The following is a 21,878-nucleotide window of genomic DNA, read 5'->3' as shown; positions in this document are numbered from 1 at the left end:
GAGGATCATGTGACTCTGAAGACTTGAACACATCACAGCAATAAATTAGATTTTAAAATGTATTCAAATAGAAAACAATTTTAAATTGTAATAATATTTCATAACAGATAAATGCAGCCTTGATCAGCATTAGACTTTTTCCAAAAACATGACTTTTTACAAAATCTTTATTATTATTATTATTATTTATAGATTTGTTCATGTAATTTAAATAATGTTTCCAGTACACCTCATCTGTAGCAGACCCTAAAATTATAAGGTTACTCATATCAACTTTGTTAGTTCTTTGTGCATGTGTTTGGTTTGGTTTTGTTTGGGGTTTTGCTTTTCTGTTTTTATTGCTGTTTTGGTGTTTTTGTTAGACGTCTTCCGCATACCACAGTCAGCAGATGTTAGAAAAAAAGTGTTTATTAGGTTTGAAATCTGGATATTTATCTCACAAAAACGCATGAATTCGCTATAAGGGGCCTTTATTCAATCCCCCGGAGCTGTGTGAAGGACATTTTTTTACAGATGTGCACACTTTATTTCACGTCTTCTGAACTGCTGACAACAAACACCTGCTTACCCCCATTGAAAGGCTTGGAAGAGCAAAGACAATATTTAATATAACTCCGATTGGACTATTCTGAAATAATAAAGTCACTTAGGATGCTTCGAGGCTGAGTAGAAGATGGACGAATTTTCATTCTCGGGTAAACTAACCCTTTAAGCCTAGTCCCGGACTAAAATGTAAGTCTGAGCTGTTTCAGCTGAAAGAAACTTGATCTTAAAATATATCAATGCCTTTATTTTGTCTCAAGCTGGACACCAGTAGTGTATTTTTTCTAAGGCACATTTATAAAAATGACTTAAATGTCCTAATTTAACTATGGCCTAATCCTGGTTTAGTCTAAACCCTGTCTGTGAAACCAGGCCAAAGTCTTTCCCATGCAAATAAAGAAAGAAAAGAAAATCAACAAATTTACTTTATGTCGCTTATGTAATTGGTTTATGGCCTGCATCTTGTCTACATGTTATAGTTATCATGACAGCAGTAATTCATCAACAGCACATATCCAGATGAAATCCCCAGGAGGGATTTTCTACATTTTAAGTGAACAGTTCAGCTGATTATATTGCTCAAATGCTGTACAGTCCCAGTAAGTATCCCAGTATGTATGTTTGTTGCATCCTCCACCATTTAGTGCTCACAAACCATGAGGTTTGGACCATTTCTTGATTTGCATAATTCTTTTAATGGATCAGGTGCTAAAGCAATACAGACAGACAGCATATGCAAATAAACAACACTATCAGCGCCCACAGTTCATTCACGGCGAATTCCTTCCTAAAATCTCGTTCGCTCAGGTTGTGGAGGGAAGTTCCCACTGTCATCTGTGTAATTATATCATACCATAGATGCATTCTGAGTCTCTGGCCTCAGCTGGCACAGCGTTCAGCTCACATCCAAGCATTTTCAGGCCGCTTGGGCTGAGGCACATGAAAACCGGATGGTCCCAGTGAGTGGGAAGTGCTGATTGAAGACGGTAAGCTCCGTTTGGGAAAGGGCACCGGGGGGACAGCTCAAAGAGAGAGCGATGAGTGAGACGCCTCAAATAAATAAGTAAAAACAAGAGAATAAAAGACAGAGAAGACTGACACAGGGGCGATGGCTTTCCTTTTCATGGCAGACATCAAACGGACTAATGCTGAGGAGATCTATTGTGTGTTTGACACAGAGCGGGAATGAGAGCGAGAGAGAGAGAGAGAGCGAGAGAGAGAGCGAGAGAGAGAGCGAGAAAGAGAGAGAGAGAGGAGGATTAGAGAATACTCCAGAGAAGAGGAAAATTTATAGTTTCATTAAAATTTTGCCGTTTCTGAGACTGTCACAAACTAGTTAAGTCTTTAAATATGATTAAGGGTAAATATTGTTTAAAAAAATTATAAATAAATTACATTCAAATAAAAAGGAAGCAAACCACAGTAAATTAAGCAAACACTTGGGGTTGTGATAATAATGAATCTCTTTTTCAGTTAGTTATGTCCTTTGAGATTAAGTATAATTACTGTTTTCTTCAGCCCAGCAAAGAAAATAAATAAATAAACAAGTCCATAAGTGCAGGAATGAAAAATAAAAGCAAACGAGGAGAGAAAAAAAAAGAGCAAGCACTTGAAGTGTTGTTTGCTTGCATATTAAAAACTATTAATCTGATCACTGGTTTATCAAACATTTGAGACTTCACTATTAAAGTTGATTATTTTTTTGTAAAAAAAAAAAAAAAATTTTTTCTAAAGTCCAATAATGTAATACTACATAGATTACACATTTATTTATTTTGTATTCAGACATAATCTTTATGTCTGACACCTTTCAAGGCTGAAATAGTGCATATTAAAAAAGCATTAACTTCTCCAGGCATTCTCAAAGCATTATCAATTACAAAATATTGCTCAGTAGAGTTTCGTGACAAGCCTGAAATACAAGCATCAGACCTGGAAAAGTAACCTCACCACCCGGCATCAGTGACAAAACTCTGGCTTAAAAAGGAAGCACATTGATTTCAGAAAGTTAAAACCTGTATCTTTTTAGGAAACGCCGGTCAGTTCTAAAAGTTCAGATTCGAAAACCAAATCAGATTTGTATGAAATATCAACAAAGCCTTGGATATATATATATATATATATATATATATATATATATATATATATATATATATATATAACATTATTATTAATTTATCTGAGTTTTGATTACTGACAATGAAACCAACATTAAAAAGATTTTATATTTATATAACAGAATATAAATTTTAGCAGAAACTTTTTCCTAGCAAGGCACTTGCATTTAGTGTTATGTACTCTGCTAGGACAACTATGTGAACTTGAGACTTAATTTGACCTTTAGATTTATTAACTCAGTATTTTTAGGAATATGCTCCATTTGAAATTTGGATGGAACTCGGGACCATTTTGGGGCATGTGTAAGGCTTATTGGATCTTACTGAGGTCGAGATACTCCCTTATGCTTATGATGTACTGTAATATCTTTTAAGGAGAAATGAATACAAAACAAACATTCCTTTCCAAAATGCGTTTTGTGGTCTACGGCCAAAATATGTCACTGTTGTAATTTCACTGAAAATTACTGAAGCTCAAATATCACGAAATTAAAGAAACTGCAGAATCATAGGTTCAATATTGCACCTGTGAGAAACGACCCACTGGATCTTCCCACATTACAGACGGGAGATGGAAAACTGTGAGAAAATGCCTCAGTTCTGATATATCATCAGTGTCCACTGGCTCTATTTGTTATCTCTGGGAGGTCGAGAATTTAAGGGAGGCAGAGAAGATCAGTGGAGTTAGAGCATAAACAGTCCAGCGAGATGACTGGTATTTTTCTGGGTCTTGGCCCTTCTTCTAGATATCTGTCTTTAGGAAAACACTCCACAATATTTAAGAGATGTCTGACGTCTATCCAAAAACTAACAGCAGACTGGAAAGTTTGTGTACTGGGGTATAAGGTCCTGTGTCAGGGGTTTCCTAGGGACTCTTAATGCAGATGCGCACACACATCTGCTCTGGTTTGTCTCTAAATGGGCTGTTGTGTGCTTGTGTTCCTGTTCCTTGAGGCAGAGTGTAGCTCAAAGTTGCTCCAAAATATCTACGTACTGTAAATGTTGAAAGTATTCCTGAAGGCTTGGAGGTGCTGGTACAGGTGTGTTTAATTAGGGTTGAAGCTAAACCGTGCAGGAAGGCGGCTCTCCAGGAAAGGCAGGGTTGCTGCACTTGACATTTTGAGATAGGTGCGCCATGAGTGCAGAGCAACCCCAACTTTAAACCTGTCAATTAGGAATTTTCCTGAACTCTACAGCTGTGGTTCATGGGATTTCACAAAAGCAAACTACTACCTGACACTAAGCAGCATTACATCACTAACCTGGACCTGGAGGAAGACTGCAATCCTTAGGGTTTTATTCGGGAGTGTGACTATACATTAAATACATGTTTTGACAATTATTATGAAATTCCCATGCACATTCTGCACCGTATTCACTGAGACCCAAAGCAACCCCAACCCTGGACCAAGTCTAAACTTGTCAAATGTGAATCTTGCAAAAAAAAAAGATGAACTACTTAGCGTCTAGACATCAGTGTGGCTCAGGTCCATGGATTTCATAGTCAAATAGTAACAGCAATTACTATTTGATAGCAGCACTACATCACTAGCATAATAACTAGAGAATTCAACATTCGGGACATGGTCATGGTGTTCATTGGTTCCTCTATTCCACTAGAAAAGAGTTCACAATATGGCCTTTTGCACTGTGTAGTTCTAAAGAACTCGGTTCTAGGAACTAGCCAGCAAGGTAGGTTCCTAGAGAACCAATTTCCCCCTAGGGTCTTTTTCCTGGTTGCATTTGTAACAGCAGCAGGAACTCTGAAGCAGCAGACAGCCCAGTCTTTATTCGTGAAATGCACAAACTTCAACATCAGGTGAATGGAGGTTTCTAAGTTATTAGCGTACTATTGGCAGAGAGCTGGTTTGGTTTTTGAGAGACGGAGATGAACAGAGATGGCAACTGTTAACATAGCATAACTTAATAAATTAATATACACAAATAGTAGGCTAGAATGTGTATGATGTAGTAGTTTAGATGTTTTTGTTTCCACAATAGAGGTGGAAAAGCGCTATGGGTCCAAAAGCAACTCCAATCTAAAGCTTGTCAAATGTGTAGCCACACTGTGGCTCTGGGTCATGGGATTCCAGATCAAAATACTACCTCAGTCAGTCTATGTGGGATTCTGGCACTAACGTGTGGACTCGGAGGACAGCAAGAATTTAGGGGCACCATTTGGGAAAGTCCTGTAACCCTAATTTTGCAAAAGGTCTTGTGACATTCAGACAATTCATTTATGTATGATCATTAAATACAAGAGCAACCCCAAACCGAAGCCCAACTCAACCCGAACCTTGTGATATGTACCAAGCTAGAGTTTTTCTTTACAAGGTTTATCATTTAGACCAGTTGTTTCCAACCACAAGAGTTAAACTCTGCTGGAAAGTGGACCTCAAGGGTTCCACAGACTCCAGAGTTAAGAACACTGATGTAGACATCTCTGCAACTCTGGTCCATAGGATTCACGCCAAATTCAGTCAAAGGGTTGATGTCTAGGCCATGTTCCAGCCCCAGAACCAAAACACTTCTGAACACTGGAGATCAAGGTATCTGTTTGTGTGGAGTGTCCACAGTATTACCATCCATCAGATCTTTTCTATACTGTTGGGGAAATTTGCAGAGCCAACAAAACATGATTGGGAAAATCCACAATAGTGGACATCATCAGCAAATTTATCTTGCACTCTTGCTCTTTTTTTTCTTTTTATCTTTTTTAAGTTGAAGGATATAGTCGAGACAAGCTTTTGGGAAGTAGTGGGCCAAAAGATTGATTGGGCTGGTCTGCTCAGTGTTAAGTCCAACCTTTTTATCCGAGCTGTTCTCTAAACACACGTTACCCTTTTTGGCAGAGGACAAGTAGATGAATCCAGGCCTTCCATGTGTTTATGCTTGCTGTAGACATTGGAAGGTGCTCTTTAACTCAAAGTTTGGCAAAAGCAGTCTCACGTGTCAAACTTTCAAATCGCTGTTTGCCAAGTGAGAAGACACTTGATAGATTTCTCTCTTTTTCTGTATTGCAGGAGTCCACTGATGTCAAGTAGTTTGTTTTCCTCAACGTGGCATTCGCTCACAATGGGGGTTGCAAACGTGTAAAGCCAAAGTGAGTTCCTGGCTCTTAAAGACAGCATAATGACAAAGTGCATGATTTAATGGGATTCATTAGAGGCCGGTCTGACAGCGGCCATGGCCAAAAAGCTTCCCACGCACACAAGCAGAGCTCTGTGCAAATATGTTGCACAGAAAACAAATTAACTGCAAGCGGTCACATCTGGCCTGTAAAATGAATCAAAGAGCGAATAAACAATGTGCCATTGAGAAGGAAGAGTTCTGGAGAACACAGAAAGTGAAATGCTACTAATATTGGAAGTCTAGGTTGACTGGTGTGGGAAGTGGTTTAGTTAACGCGTGACTTGACTTGAGTCCAGCGTTAATATAGGAGGTGTAACATATCAAAAAGTTTTATTAATGGAGTTTTGGAGTAAATGATGACCAAATTTTTATAGATTTATATATATTCCAAACCTATATGCATTTCAGACCAAAAAAAGGTTTAAGCATTCTTAAAAATACAGTATCTGCAGAAGTAAGAAAGTTATACAGATTTGGAGGAACATGATGGGGAGTAAATTATAAGAGGATTTTCATTTTTGAGTGATGTTTTTAATGTTTTTAAAGATTTGATGAAAATCATATTCATTTTGGAACCTTGTTATTTTATTTTATAATAGCATTAACTGAGTTCAATGAACCACTTACACACATTCCTTAAACAGATATTTTAAATATCTTTAAAAAAGATATTTAATGAAATCCAATGATTATTATAATTAAAAATTTTTTTTACAAATGTAGTTTAGTTTTGAGTGATTCCTAATATCAGATATGACATGTTAAGGACAATCTGATGCTCTCTGTACACGCCTTGCTTTCATTATCAATTCCATTATATTTCTTCCCAATATTTCCTTTTGTTCTCTACCTATTGGTAATTAATCGTTGATTTAATCTTTTAGTAGATTCCCAGGTGCCATCACAGTATAAGTCAATGTTTTTTTTTTTATTTGTTTGCATGTATTTCACTCTTTATTGTTGGGCAACCATGCTGTAGAACTGCAAGGGAGCTATTTGATGAATATTTATTACACCCTGGCCTGAAAATCAAACAGTACTCCCTTCCCATAAGCCTTTGTCTTTATCTACTGTATACCCCATCACGCGTCTTATCCATCTCATCTCTTTAGCACCATATGCGCTTTGTTTGACTCTCCAGACGGCATAAAAAAAAAAGCCTCGTCCACCATCTCCAGACCACTCCAGCCTGCCTTTGATGGGATTAGATCCCATGGTGACGTCATCCGAAAGCTCTGTATAGTGACAATAAAACTCCTTTTTAAAGTCAGCACCGACAGACGTGGCGTTTGGTCCTCTTCCTGTGGATCGCTAATGCATGTAAGACAAGGTGAAATTCAAGAATTTAAAACGCAAGTATATACAAACAATTGGTTAAAGGCACGAGATGGGAAGCGCAAAAGGTTTGAAGGATAAGTGCTGTGTTTTGATTACCCCTGGGCAGGTTTAAAAAGTGTGTATGAATGGCACTTTCCATGAATACTGCACAAAGTAGTTATTTCTTCAGAAAAGGGATGCTTTAGAAACTCTGTTACCATAAATATCTAAATACATTTTAAACCCAAGGTTTTTTTTTTTAGCGCAACAAACATTGTGTGCTTGTGTTCCTGTTCCTTGAGGCAGAGTGTAGCTCAAAGTTGCTCCAAAATATCTACGTAAATGTTGAAAGTATTCTTGAAGACTTTATATATAATGCAGTATAAAAGTAGTTTCAATGCATTCATTTTGCCTTGTTACACACAAAGTATAGTGCCTTCAAAAATACATAAATCTTCAAATTTTATAATGTATCTTAACTTTGGTTACAATTATTTATGAAAAGATATAAAGCATTACAACCAACATTATGAATACATTTATAATGTTTTATACATAAAGGCTTTAAGTTAAGTGTTACCCAAATGCTCAATAAGCATCAACATTAAATACAAATTTATACATAAAACAACAACAAAAACAAAAAAGATAACAGACTTTGCAAATTTAGGTTATTTTCAGTTCTCAATAGCAGCTAGCAAGTTTGGGACCAAAACGTAGGGTTGTAGTTATTGATCAAAACTATATTTTTTTTTGATAATTCTTTCTGAAAATAACTTGCATAAAAGGGCTGAGTTGTTAAGATTGGCAAATATGCCACACATTTAGTAACAAGGTTTAGTAACAAGTTTATTAACAAAGTTTAACTGCTAAATTGTGAAAATGTGCTATTTTGTTGCAAACAAAATTTGTTGTGTTGCCAAGTCCACGGTTCTTTTTCCATGTCCGCTGGTCGACGCGTTCCCAATCCCAATAACGTGATATTGACGATATGTTAATATATTGATATTAACGAGATGTGCATGAAAATCACATTCGATTCAAATTTAATTTGGCAAACATAACTTGTGTGATGTTCCCGATGCGCGGGTCGTCTCATAACCCACTAGTGGTGGAAATTTTGATTCTTTCGGGAGATTCGTTCATTTTCAGTTCGTTCAGTGACCATTTCTTCATATTACACAAATACAACAGCCTTTGTGTGAAAAAGAGTGTCTTATTTGTTATCATTATGCACAGTACCTATAACTGCGCTTTTTATCTGCTGATTGAGATTTACATGCTAAATGGCCGACTGACCGAGATAGGCAGTGTACCAGTTAATTTCATTCACTTACGAAATTGGCTATGTACCAGTTAATTTCATTTATGAACGACATATGTACCAGTTCATTCAACTCATTCAGAGTGAACGAAACTCATTCAGTGAAGGGCGTATTCGTTCACTACGTTTAACAAATCACATGATCCGTCACATCTCATACTCGAAGGCTATTGGCTCGAGGTTGAGTAATTCTTTGACAGGAAGAAACAGTTCACAAAGCTTCGTTCACCTAAAAGATTCGTTCAAAAAGAACAATTCATTTACGAACGAACCATCACTACCCACGGACCCGGCGGGTCTGGTAGATAGTAGGACAGGCAAGTGACTGCCTGCTAAGCATTTCTGCTTGTTGCACCTCCAACAGTGCCATTGCGGGTAGCTGCAGGGTCATCAGCCGGGAGCCACCCTTCATTGATGTTTCGCTCCATTAATCCCGGAACATCTCACGGTGGTGGAGCAACGACAGGGACGTCTCCCTGCCGCCCCCTGCAGCTAGCCCTAGGAACCATGCTTTCCCCACGCCTGGTCCTTCCTTCTTAACCAAAGCCAAAAGCTTCCCTGCTCTGCCTCCTCTGTCAGGTCTTTCAGAGCCTTTCTTAGTTTGGGGCTGGTAACTCCCAAGCTCTTCAGGAAGCGCTGGGTAGATGCTCCCACGAAACCCCTGCCGCCGACTTCTACTGGATAGCTGACAGCTGACCACCCCACCTCTCTGCATTCGTCTATGAGGTCGAGGTACCGATCTTTTTTCCTCTCAAACGCTGCCTCCATTCCTCCTTCCCACGGGACAGTGAGTTCTGACAAAATTACTGCCCAGGCTGTGCCAGAACAGAGAATGATGTCCGGACGAAGGTTGGTTGTGGTGATCTCAGTTGGAAACCTGAGCTGCCGGTCAAGGTCCACTCTCAGATTCCACTCGCAACTGCCTGCCAGGACTGATCTCTGCGGCTGCGTGATGTTAGGGGCCCCTCCTCCCTCTCTGACGAAGTGGATCATCCGTCTTGATGTCGTTGGTAGGCACTCCCTGGCTAATTCCACCCTGCGTACCTCCAGGATCTCCGTCAGCTTCCGCAGGACTCGGTCATGGCGCCACCAGGTAAAAATGTTTTACTTTATTCGCAGGGCAGGCTAGGGCAGGCCAAATAATTTCATAAAAGCGGGATCCACGGGTTGAAAAGAAACCTGAACCACGCATCACTAGTAGACATGTAGGGGTGTGTTTAAACGAAGGGGCCGTGGTTGACTTAACTTTTATAAAGAATATCTCTTTGGGTTTGTGACTTTAGTCTTTGCAACTTTAGGGATCTTATCTATTCACGAACAGCTTGTAACACTCCAAAGAGAAAGTAAAACTTGAATTTGCATCATATGACCCCTTTAAGGAGAGTTACAGTATGGACAGTCAATGCGTTTCAATTTGACCTTATTTTTGTCCTTGTCTGTTTTATTTTTTTTATTTTTTTTATAGTATCTAAGAAAAAGCATGCATTTTATGTAAATAACTTTTTTAATGGGATTATTATTATTATTTTTTTTTTTTTATGGGATACCAAAATCCTACCAAGTTAAATGTGATTTGTCTAAAGTGTTTAAGGGAGAGAAAGATGTGTATGTGTAGTGTAATGTATGTGTAGAAGACACAGGCTAATAACTTGCAGACGATATGGATTGGCCCTCTCTTTGCCTGGCCTCATGCTAACTGTCATTCCCAGGGGGGCCGAGGGTCACCTGTCTATCAGCAACAGAAATATGACCATTTATGTCATCAATTTTCTCATTTGTACTGAAGGCAGTCGCTCATTAGCTGTGTGGCGGTGCTGAGCGATGACGCAGTGGTCACTGAGGCCAGGCCACCGAGTTTACCATGCATTAGCTCACTGCTCGCCTTTAATCTTTAATGAAAAGAGTCCATCAGTTAAGATGAAGACATCAGTTACCAGAAATTAAAACCTTACAGTGAGCTGCACTTGAGTCGTTTAATTTATCCTAGACTTACTGACTGCTGCAGTCTTACCAAGATGAATTCCTTATGCAACTGTAAAGAAAACTGCAATGAAATTGAATAATATATATATATATATATATATATATATATATATATATATATATATATATATATATATATATATATATATAGTGGTACATTGTTTTCAGATGTGCATTTCAGATTTTATCCACTGAGATTATTATTATTTCAATACAATAATGTGTAGTAGGGTGAAGCTCATGAATTTTTTTTCACATAACTTATAAGATTCATAGAGTTAATAAACTTAAACATTACTTAGCATAAGTTACCCAGAGCAACCTTCAGTACACCAATTGCTGCCATCATATTTAACATTAATGTCATTAAGGTTTTCGTAACCAGGAATGAGATACAGATGGGCACACAAAGCAATTTTCCTCTCTTAACGTCTGTCTTTTTCTACCGCACACACACACACATCTGAGTGCATTTCCCTGATTGGAACACTTAATGGAGTCACAGTCTTTCCCATGGGTGACCACCATCTCAACAAATCCAAATGAGGGCAAAGGTCAGGGTGAATGTCACTTCCATGACTGTCTTAAAAGCCCGGCTGCATCCTAAGAGCGAGCTAATGGAGATCTGGAGTTTGTATAGGAGTCTGAGCCAATAAATATGTCACAATGTCATGTCATCTGTCGCTCATTTGTATTTATTGCAGTGTAATTGCGCCAGAGGTTTGACATACAGTGATGAAGGCCAGCAAAAGCACTTTTAGATATTGGCATCACTAGTATTCCCTAGGCCTTTGCTTGTACAACTTTTCTTAATTTTCTTCTGCTACATGTCGAAATCCGAAGAAACTAAGAACTACATGAGGAGTCACATCTGTCAAGAGTTTTAGAGTTGATTGATTGTTGGGTGTTGGGGGAAGGATCAAAAAGACAACCAGTTTAGCCGTTGATTGAAATTTGACAGCAAGAAGAAGAAAAAAAACTTCACTAATCAAAAACATTGTGGTTGAATGATTATATTTACTGTATACAATCAGCTAATCAATCAGTGGTTGGTTCATATACAATACAAAGGTTCTCATGACTAACCTATTAAAAATATTTTAAATGTAATAATAAAAGAAAAACTCTAAGGAACCTTTAAGATGCAGTCTATCCGACCACTGAGTGTAGTAATGTAAATTGATCATCATTCACAACTCATTCTCCAAGACCTTTGACAATATTATCTGCTAAACTTATTCCACCTTTACCCTTTTTAACCCTTATCCAGCTGCTAATCTTAAGACCTTCTTGGATTCCAGCTTCTAACCTCCAAGGTTTGGGAGTCCATAGAAGCCGTATCTCAGTGTGAAAAAAAGCACAGATTGCCAAAATGATGCATCTAGCCTCCTTTGGTATTGCTGAAACCTGGATAGTCCCTGAAGGCATCACTATTATTGTAATCTTCACACTCCCTTTGCCTCAGGTCAAAACGGAAGTACATTTCCATGCATTTCATCATCTTTGAAATCTATATTGGACCCATTCCTTATCTTACCCTCCAGGTCTTTTGAATTTCATGCAGTGACTATCAGAGATACCATCTTCAAAATTTCAGGTGAAGGGAAGACTAGAGAGTGTTGGATCCTGCTCCTGGATGGCCTATATCCTGCAGAGTTTAGTTCCAACCTGCCTGAACACACTGGCCTGGATGTAATTAGTAATCCTGAAGACATTTATTAGTTGGTTCAGGTGTGTTTATTTTTTTTCTGCAGGGTAGTGGCCTGGATAGAGCTGGATTGGACACTACTGCTGAAGTTCAGCTGGCAGAGCATCATATAATGCCAAGGCTTTAGTTTGTTTCTCAGGGAACATTTGTAGTGATAAAGTGTGTATCTTGAAATAGCGTGTTTTAGATAAAAACATCTACCAGTGTATATGTCAATGCATTAAATCAGGAAAGCAACTAGGTCTTGCCTTTGTCTACAATATTTGCCACTCACCTTCAAGAGACACCGACTTCTTCATCTAATTTATTCTGTCTCTCCCTCAGGCCAACTCCTTGTCCTCCCACTCATTCTTGGTCACCTGGTCAAATTTCAGCCCATGTCACCCTCCTCGACCTCTTCAACAATTATCTTGCGATATTTCACTGACTTATTTCATAAAATGTCTGCAGATACTGCTGCCTCTACCTTGAATTCGACCCTCACATTAACACTTGATGCCCTTTGACCTTTATTTATATTTTCCTTTTTGTGAAGATCTACTATTCAGTTCAAACCTGCTCCAGCAAAGCATGCATTTTCCTGAAGATCTTAGTTATTTGGTTCAGATGTATTTGATTAGGGTTCAGACTAAACATTGCAGGTACAGTAGGTAGATCTCCAGGAGCAGGATTGAGAACCCCTGTTCTAAGCTAATCCCCCACAGCAAAAAAATGAAAGGATACCAGTACCTAAAAAGACCTTACATCATACTACTCCAGGGTTCCCTAAATCTGGTCCTGGAGGGCGGGTGCCCTGAAGTTAGCTCAAACCCTGATGAAACTCACCTACCTATGATTTTCTAGTGATCCCAAATACCTTGATTAGCTGGCTCAGATTTGTTTGATCAGGGCTGGAGCTGAACTCTACAGAGCTTTGCCCCTCCAGGGCAAGATTTGACATACCCTGAACTACACCTTTTGATGTAAAGCTTCTTTAAACATGAAATCAGAAATGTATACTTCTAATTCAGGATCAGGATCAATTCAGGTTTTGACTCCAGAATCAAGTCTAATAAGACTACCTCCGCTAGGATGAAATGTCAGGAGATCATGCAAGACAGAAGATCAAAGGATATCTCTTGAAGGAGAATATTGGGAGCAAGAGGGCAGGTAAAGTGTTTCAAGGAAAGCTGGTTTTCATTCCTTGTCTGTCTGTTCCCATCTCTTCCACCATCTGTACTTATCACTTTCAAATTAGTCACACTTTAGGAGTGAAGTGGCCATCGTTCACAACTCTTTCTTCAAGACCTTTGACAATATCTGTCGATATGCCACCCACAGTGCTGCTAACCTTATTTTAGACCTTCTCAGATAAGAATGCACTATAACTTATCATAAGGCACAAAGCCCCTGTCCTCCTGAACCTAACCCCCTTCCCATCCCCTCCTATGGCCACCCGCATCAAAATAAATGCGGTGGTGCTAACATGCAAGACTACATCTGGGTTTGCTCCCTCGTGGCTAACCTATACTATCTTCTTAAATTCTGTGTTCCCTCCCATCCCAGGTAGTCACTTTTTTAAAATATTCAAACTCACTGACATCTCTGTGGTGGAACTCAAAATTTCACATGAACATTGCAGATGATGAGTACAGTTCAAACAGAAGAGCATGGTGCAAGCAATGCCAAGGTCATTGGTCTGATTCCTAGGAGATTTGTCTACCTTGAACTTAATTCTGTAGTTTGGATTAAAGTTTTAAACGATTTGTCTGGCTGTTCTCTTTGTTCTCACTAGCTGTGTTTCCATTACAGATTTGCGCAAAACTTTTGCGATATTTTGTAAATGTCGATTCAAAAACAGTTGAGAAATTACAGTCTTTCCATTAACCAATGTTATACAACTAAAACATAATTTTGTATGTCTACCGATACGTCATAGTGATGGATGTTGGTAGGCTTACATATATCACAGCCACTGCTCTAGCTATTATTTTTAATTGAAGGAGACATAGGCACATATCTTTACCAAAGCACCATGGAGAGCCACTTCCGGGACGCTTCTGAAACATGCAGCAGCATGGCTGGTATAAACACAAGCATTGTATTATACTTGCGATCGGCCACATATGAGGTGTTTCTTGAAGGTTATAGTACATTAAAGAATGATCGTGTGACTTTTTAATATGCCAGGGGACCCGTAAAAGCATTATTTGTCTTCGGAACACAATTTAAGATATTTTGGATGAAATCCAGGAGGCTTGTGACTGTCCCATAGACTGCCAGGTAAGTTACACTGTCAAGGTCCAGAAAAGTATAAAAGAATAGTCCATCTGCCATCATCAGTAGTTCAACCATAATGTTATGAAGTGACCAAAACTCCACATTTTGCATCTCTCCTTTGTCTGACACATCCAATTCAGGTTTTGGAGTCTCTACTGATGATCTGAATCAGGTGTGTTTGATCAAGGTGACATGGAAAACATGCAGTGTTGGGGGGCCTCCAGGAACGTGATTGGGAACCACTGGTCTATGGGACAGGAGTCACAAGCCTCCCAGTTTTCATCCAAAATATCTTAAATTGTGTTCCGAAGATGAACTAAGCTTTCACGGTTTGGAACGACATTGGAGTAAGTGATTAATGACAAAATTTTCATTTTGGGTTGGAGTATCCCTTTAACTTAATGGTCCAACTCTATGTAGTGTCTTGAGAATGGCTAAATGTTTACCAGCACAGCTTCCACAATTTTTATATAACATTGTTTGGTTTTTACCAGTTACCCACCCCAACAACCAAAAATGTTTATTATAACCTGTTTAATTTCCTGCTTGCTGAATTAAACAAGTCTGCGGTGTATTCACGGTATTTAGCATTGAGCAGACCTCTCTACTGCAGTGTGTGTGTGTCAGTGTCTCAGCGTCACACTGTCTCCAGGATGGATTTGCACTGGTCCCATTGGTCTTGTCCACAAAGGAACATAGTGACAGCTGGCAGGATGTTTGCCAGCTCAGCTGCACACCACGGGACAGAAGTGTTACAATAACTCTCCTCTTACATTGCCTGGTTACACACAACACCCTAAAGTGACCACTGATGGCCATAAAAAGGCCTCGGCCTGAATTACTGTGTTTTCAAAAGAATATTCCAACCACGGTATTTCAGTGGATTGTGTTATACAATACAAAAAAAAAGGAAACAGTAACTAAATTCCACCGTTACAAAAAGTGCTGTAGCTGTTCTGTAGTGTAGTGGCAGAATCAGATGGTGTGACCGTGGTATTTTAATACACACTATACCAATGTTATAGCAATATATCATGGGTTTTGCATGGTATTGGGACATAGTAAGGTACTGTGGCTCTTGGAATATTTGCCAGTTGCTCCCACCCGGGTGGCCTTGCCCTCATGGGCATTCATCCAGAATGTCACTGTTGTGTATGTTGGCAGTAGTTCTCATCACTGATTAGAGAACAAAAGCAGCGACAACAAACCTCGAAACATCTTGATGACAATATGCACTCAGTCTGATTCCACATGTGATGTGTGTCCAAATCAAAAGGTCTATCGGCACATACGCCGCAGCTCTCTGAACATTCACTTTATCAGCTCTGTCAACGCTATATGTACATCAGCTCCTGCAACCAGTATCCTCTGACCTCACTCACCAAATGTCCTTTAGTTATATTTAATTTGGTGTGTCAGAAGGTTTACATGCTTCTGTGGGTTTATTTTTTAAAACAGATCAAGAACAAATCTGGGTCATAATTTAGATAGATAGATAGATAGATAGATAGATAGATAGATTATTATTATAAATTATTATAAATTATTATAAATTACACCTCGACATGTAGGCATATTTGTCACATTCACAGCAGTCTCAGCCCATTAGTTCTTCTTTTCCTGAGTGACACCGCAAACTAATAGGTCACCAATTCCACCAATCACAGACAGATTGAAGTAATGCTGGTGTCAGTCAGAGCAGCGGGTAAGCGTGTGTGTGTGTGTGTGTGTGTGTGTTGCCCGTCCTGCTGAAGCTCCAGAGTGAACTCCTCACCCCCACAGCGCAGCTCTGGCGCTCCTCCAGTGCTCACTCACCGGAGCTCCAACACGGGAGCTATTCCAGGTATTTCTGTGAGTGACAAGGTTTAATAACATGTAAAAATAATTCTCTATTATTAAGGGTCTGCTAACAAATTTCTGGGTCCCTGACAAGAGCAGTGACCCGGGCCAAGGTAACGGCTCGTTTGGCTTATCTCTGTCAGGAAAGAGTAATGAGCTGGTGAATGTTCATGAACGACAAATGACAGCTCTGTGTTTCTGCCGCTTTCAGTCATTAAAATAGTTTATATTGCATTCTTATTATAATTGTTGTTGTTATTGTTGTTTAATGGTAAACTAGATAAGTCAATGACATATAAGGGAAGACATTTTACAACCTAATCTTGCCTTTTCATTAGAAATGCTAATAATAATTAAACAAATACATTCATGGTGAGTGTGATTTCACCAAGTTCAGGATTCTCCTGGATCAACATCCTTGCTGATCCTGTAACAACATTCCAATTAACCAATCAGAACGAACTGAGGGATAACTTTTTAGGAAATATCTGCTTTAGGCTTATGATCAGAGTTAGATGCTTCTACATCCTTGTTAATCAGTTATCATTTTCCACTGATTTTAGGAATAAATTATGGGTAGGGTTAGGTTTAGGGGTAGGGATTGGGTTTAGTCAATTTTTTAGTTATTAGTTATGTTGATCCAGGAAAATGTCTTACTTGGCAAAATCACTGCGACCTACATACATACATCAGATAGAGATTATGACTGATGTCATGACTATCACTATTATGTAACTTCCTGATTATTATTTTTATGTTACTGCATGTTGGTTGCACTATATTTTAAAATAATATTGTTTTATACATTAATAAATAAATGCAAATAAATAAACATAAATAAATAATAAATAAACATGCATATAAAAAATAAATAAGTGAATAGTATTTAAAGTGTTAGTTATTAACATTCTTATCTTATTATTTTGTCATATAATATAACTGTACTTGCAAGTTTAATTATAAAAAAATATTTAATATTTGAAAATTGAAAAATATTTTTTCTAAGAAATAATAATAAAAAGCTTGAAATAATAATAATAGTAATAATAATAACAATACATATGACATTATCTTCATTATTCTTCATATCATGAGAGTTGTATCATCCTGACACTTTGGACTTTGAGTGACATACAGTGACATACTGTGAGTATGAACTGCATTGTTTTTTTTTGTTTTTAAACAAATTGATTTGACAAAATTAACAAATAAAAATTGTCTCATGTAATTTACCTAAATGCTAATTGAATTATGTTTATGAAATTCCATTAAATGCAGTAAATTACAAAAGTTGCAACACTGAATTTTTTTTGTTAGTATGTCTTTGATTTGTATCAACAGTTTGATTATTGTTTTTCAAAATTGAATTAAAACCATATACACCTCAGTTCCAAATGAAGATACTGCAAAAGTAATTTCTACTCACATTTAGCACTTACAGGTAGTTGTTTTTTTTGGACCTAAAGAGCCAAGTGACGTTTTGCTACGTTTAATGTATTGCTATTGTCGGGTGACCAAACGTTCAATAACATGCAGACATTATACGTAATCAGAGGTGGGTAGAGTACCCAAAAACTGTACTCAAGTAAAAGTAAAAGTACTTCTAGAAATATTTACTCAAGTAAAAGTAAAAGTACTAGTCTTGAATAGTTACTTGAGTAAGAGTAAAAGAGTATCGGATAAAAAATCTACTCAAGTAGTTAGTTACTAGTTACTTTGGGTCATATATACTGAGCCTATTTTTATTTAGATATATAGATAAAATGTATGTAATGTATGTGTGCGTGTATAAATGTATATATTTCATCAGCCTTTACTCCAATTTATGTAATTTATTATAAAACCCTGTCTGTTTACTTAAGTAACAGATATAGGTGTCATGCCATAACATATTTTTAATACGACTGACTTTATATTAAATCTGAATTTAACATTGAAAGTTGATGTGATATAAATATTGCTACTAATCTTTCATTGTTCAGAAAGAGAGCAAATAACATTTACATTATTAAAGATAATTTTCACTAACAGTCTAGATTTCAATCACTCTCAGAAACTCCCATTAAATCACTGAAACTGTTAACACTGTGAAATCAATATCTTAATAATAGATTCGTACACACATCTGCACTTTGTTGTTCCTGCGAGAGAATTCGCCAGAAAGAGGTATTCAGTCAGTGAGCGAGTGAAGGAAGCACCGGCATTTTAGCGATGACTCATCTGAACACCTCTGATTGGCCAATGCTTTAATAAGCTCAAAAGAATCATGTGTGATTGGTTATAATGCGCAGCGCTGTATAAACGCATCTATCTCTGGCTAAGCGCCAGCAAGCAATCACAGATCTGAATTTAGCAGCTGATAATATGACTCGCTGAACGTACTTGCACCAGTGTGATTGTATTAAAATTAATAAAATCTTAATCGGCTATTTTTTGTCTTTTGGAAGCTGCATTCAACTTGACTCCCCTCTGTTATAAGCCACACACGTACAACAAACTAATGTCACAGTGGTATCGTGTACTGTAATCGAATGTAGCCCAAGTTATTACCTGTTAAACAGTAGACAGCACACGCGGTGTTTATCTAATAAGGATCTCCATCGCTAGCAAATAATAGCCTTTGCAGATTTCAATTCTGTGCAGTTCCAGCCACGTTTTCAACGCTCTTTCTGTTCATAAACGTTACAACTCCGAGTGAACCACTTCAGACGCTCAGCGCGTGCGGCAGGGAACAGAACGACTCATTCAAACTGATTCATGAACCTATTCACTCGTTTGCCAATTGGTTTGATCAAGCCTTTGAACAGAATTGACTCAAAAGAATGAATCATTCGCGAATGGGCATCGCTCATTGCCCAGAGAAAAGTAGACGGCGCGTTTGGAATAAACTGAAGCATTTATAACATTTATTGCATTAAGATAAAGTAAGGAGAGGAGCGTCGCCCACAGTAACGAAGTAAAAGTACAGATTTTTCCCCAAAAATTTACTCAAGTAACAGTATAAAGTACCCTTCTTTAAATATACTCTGAAAAGTATTCGTTACCCCAAAAAATTACTCAAGTAAATGTAACGAAGTAAATGTAACTCGTTACTACCCACCTCTGTACGTAATTGACCAATCATGGTGCGTGAGAAGGTGGGATCTACAGAGAACGGTCAAAGCGATGCAAATATGTGTACATATTAGTGTTGGACTTGAAGCAGCTCTGAGCATACTGATCGGTGTATGACATCAAAGTACAGTGAGAGCGATTCAAAAGCACAAGAAGCCATCTGCTTCTCTCTAGAGCTCTCACGGTACTTTGTCATACCAAAATTGGTCTGCGCAACTCAAACCAATCCAAAACGTTGGATATTGTAGGCAATATAGAAATCCTGGGCACGAAAGATGGCACGTTTGGTCACCCTATGCTATTGCTCAGATATCACGTAAGGCCATATTCTCGAAACATCACTCAATAACCTGCTCGATAAAGGAACTCTTTAGGTGTGGGGTTGTTATGAAACAACTTTGCATGTTAGCAATGTGTTTGAAGTCCAACAGTAAGAGCAAACGCTTGGAACTGTGCTCTTAATTCGCCATGTAATTCAATGTGAAGTTAGCATTAGCTAACAACAGAGGCATTACTGAGATGTCTAAGAATGTGTGGCGAGCAGCGATCCCAGCCGTAGATAAGGTCCCATCTGTTGAGCTACCTCCAGTGGGACTATAACTGGAACCAGACAGGTCCCGTCACTTGTTCGGTGGGTTTCGAGGCCTGGCTTTGATTAAGACTAGCGTCAAGCCATGCTAGTTATTATTGTAGATTGGAAAGGGCTGAAGACCGTCCCTTTCTTCTTCTCTCTAGTTTCCTGGCAGGATTAACGAGCGAGGCTGTTTTTCTCAGGCCGCTATCAGTAGATCTCTACAATCCATCACAACTCGGACCTTCCATCTCGCTCAGGACAAGATTTTGTGACATTTTTTCTTCTTTAACGTTCATTTGATTAGATGTGCCAGCAGGAAAAATGTTGTTTTAGTTCCTCTTGCTTTTCAGGACAACTGGATGTTGTGTTTGGCCGTGGCTAATAGTTGAGCAGGTGCAAAATAATGGGGAACCGAAGGAGCGAACAACAGAGTGAATATATAGTCGTTTTGAGCAGAAATCTCACAGAAGTCTCTAGGAGGCGACATAGAATTTTTCAGCATTTGCATTCTTGGAAAACGATTGCATTCCCCCAAGAAACTTTGCATTTTCTGGATTCTCTTGCAAAAGTAGTAAGCAATTTTTCTATTAGAAATCTTGTTAGGAACATTACTGCGTTTCCCTGAGAAACTTTTTTTCCCCTTTAGGGCCTCCGTACTTATCTGATAGCGACATACAGTGAAATCTCCAAGGTCCACATTATGCAAGTATACATGTTTCCCTTCATTTCTTCAGACCCCCTTCCGCTCGGAGCCATGATTCTAGCACATTATTACAAACAATATATATTTCAGACTGTGTCCTGCGATAAGTCAAAACCCTGAGTGTGCGATACCAAAATAAACACGCTGCCAACTGGAGGGCCAATAAGAATTCCTCAAAAATACCAAAACAGGAGGCCCACTGACAAGACACATTAAGTGTGACATGCTGAAAGCGACTGGCAGGCTCTTGTGTCCTAGTGACCTTGCTTTAGGAAAAGATAAAACTGCCGCCACACCATCCCAACCCAACCGTGCTTCCACCCCGGCGTCAATCTTAACAAACTGCACAGACCGCCGCTCAATTACAGATGTCTAATTAATTTGGACAAAAGACTAATATTGGCTAGGCATGGGGGCTGGAGCCTTTTGTTTTTAGAGCGAGTAGGTTGGTGGTGGAGCGTGGAAAAAAACTATGTTTTGTACAAGTTTTCTTGAGGTGCAGAAGCTTGGTTGTGTAACTCTCGCTTGGCCGGATCCAAAATTCGGATCTGTACCCAATTAGCTGGGTTATAATCATGGGCCCACAATTCCTGGCACAAGTAATGGACCAAAAGGGAGAAGATGGGGAAGAAAAGACAAAGAAAATGTACAGGGCCATGGGACTGCTATTAGAAACAGTCTGGCCAAGTTCAAATTGTCTTAATTGAACCTGCTATGTAAATGACTAGGTGTTTTTTTTATATTATTGTTATTTTTTTATTAGATGAAATGGGTGGTTAGTCCATTTATTTATATTTTTAAGATTTTTTTTGGCATTTTGCCTTTATTAAGACCGGATAGGGTAGAGCAGAAACGAAACAAACTGGGAAGGGATCGGGAAAAGTCCGGTAGCACTTTATTTTACAGTCCTGTTCCTCATGTACATACTATGTACTTATTATAGTAATTACAATAACTATGTAATAACTAGGTAGTAACCCTGAACCTACCCCTAAACTTAACCCTACCCCATGTAGTTACCTTGTATTACCAGAACTTTCTTAGATAAAGTAAGAACACAGTAAGTACACTATAAGCACATACTGTAAAAAGTCCTTTAGCTGGGATTCGAAATCGTGACACACGCAACACACTAGAGTTATATGTGGGCACGCTGCCAACTAGGCCATCGGCGCCAACTGGCTATTACATTTTTGAATGTGCATTTATTAGTAAGCATATAATGCAAACGTCAAGTTAAAGTGATACAAATTAAAGTGTTGGGA

This window comes from Carassius carassius, chromosome 16 (assembly GCF_963082965.1).
Source record: "Carassius carassius chromosome 16, fCarCar2.1, whole genome shotgun sequence".
NCBI classification, from domain to species: domain Eukaryota; kingdom Metazoa; phylum Chordata; class Actinopteri; order Cypriniformes; family Cyprinidae; genus Carassius; species Carassius carassius.
Note: the sequence above shows the minus strand (reverse complement) of the source record.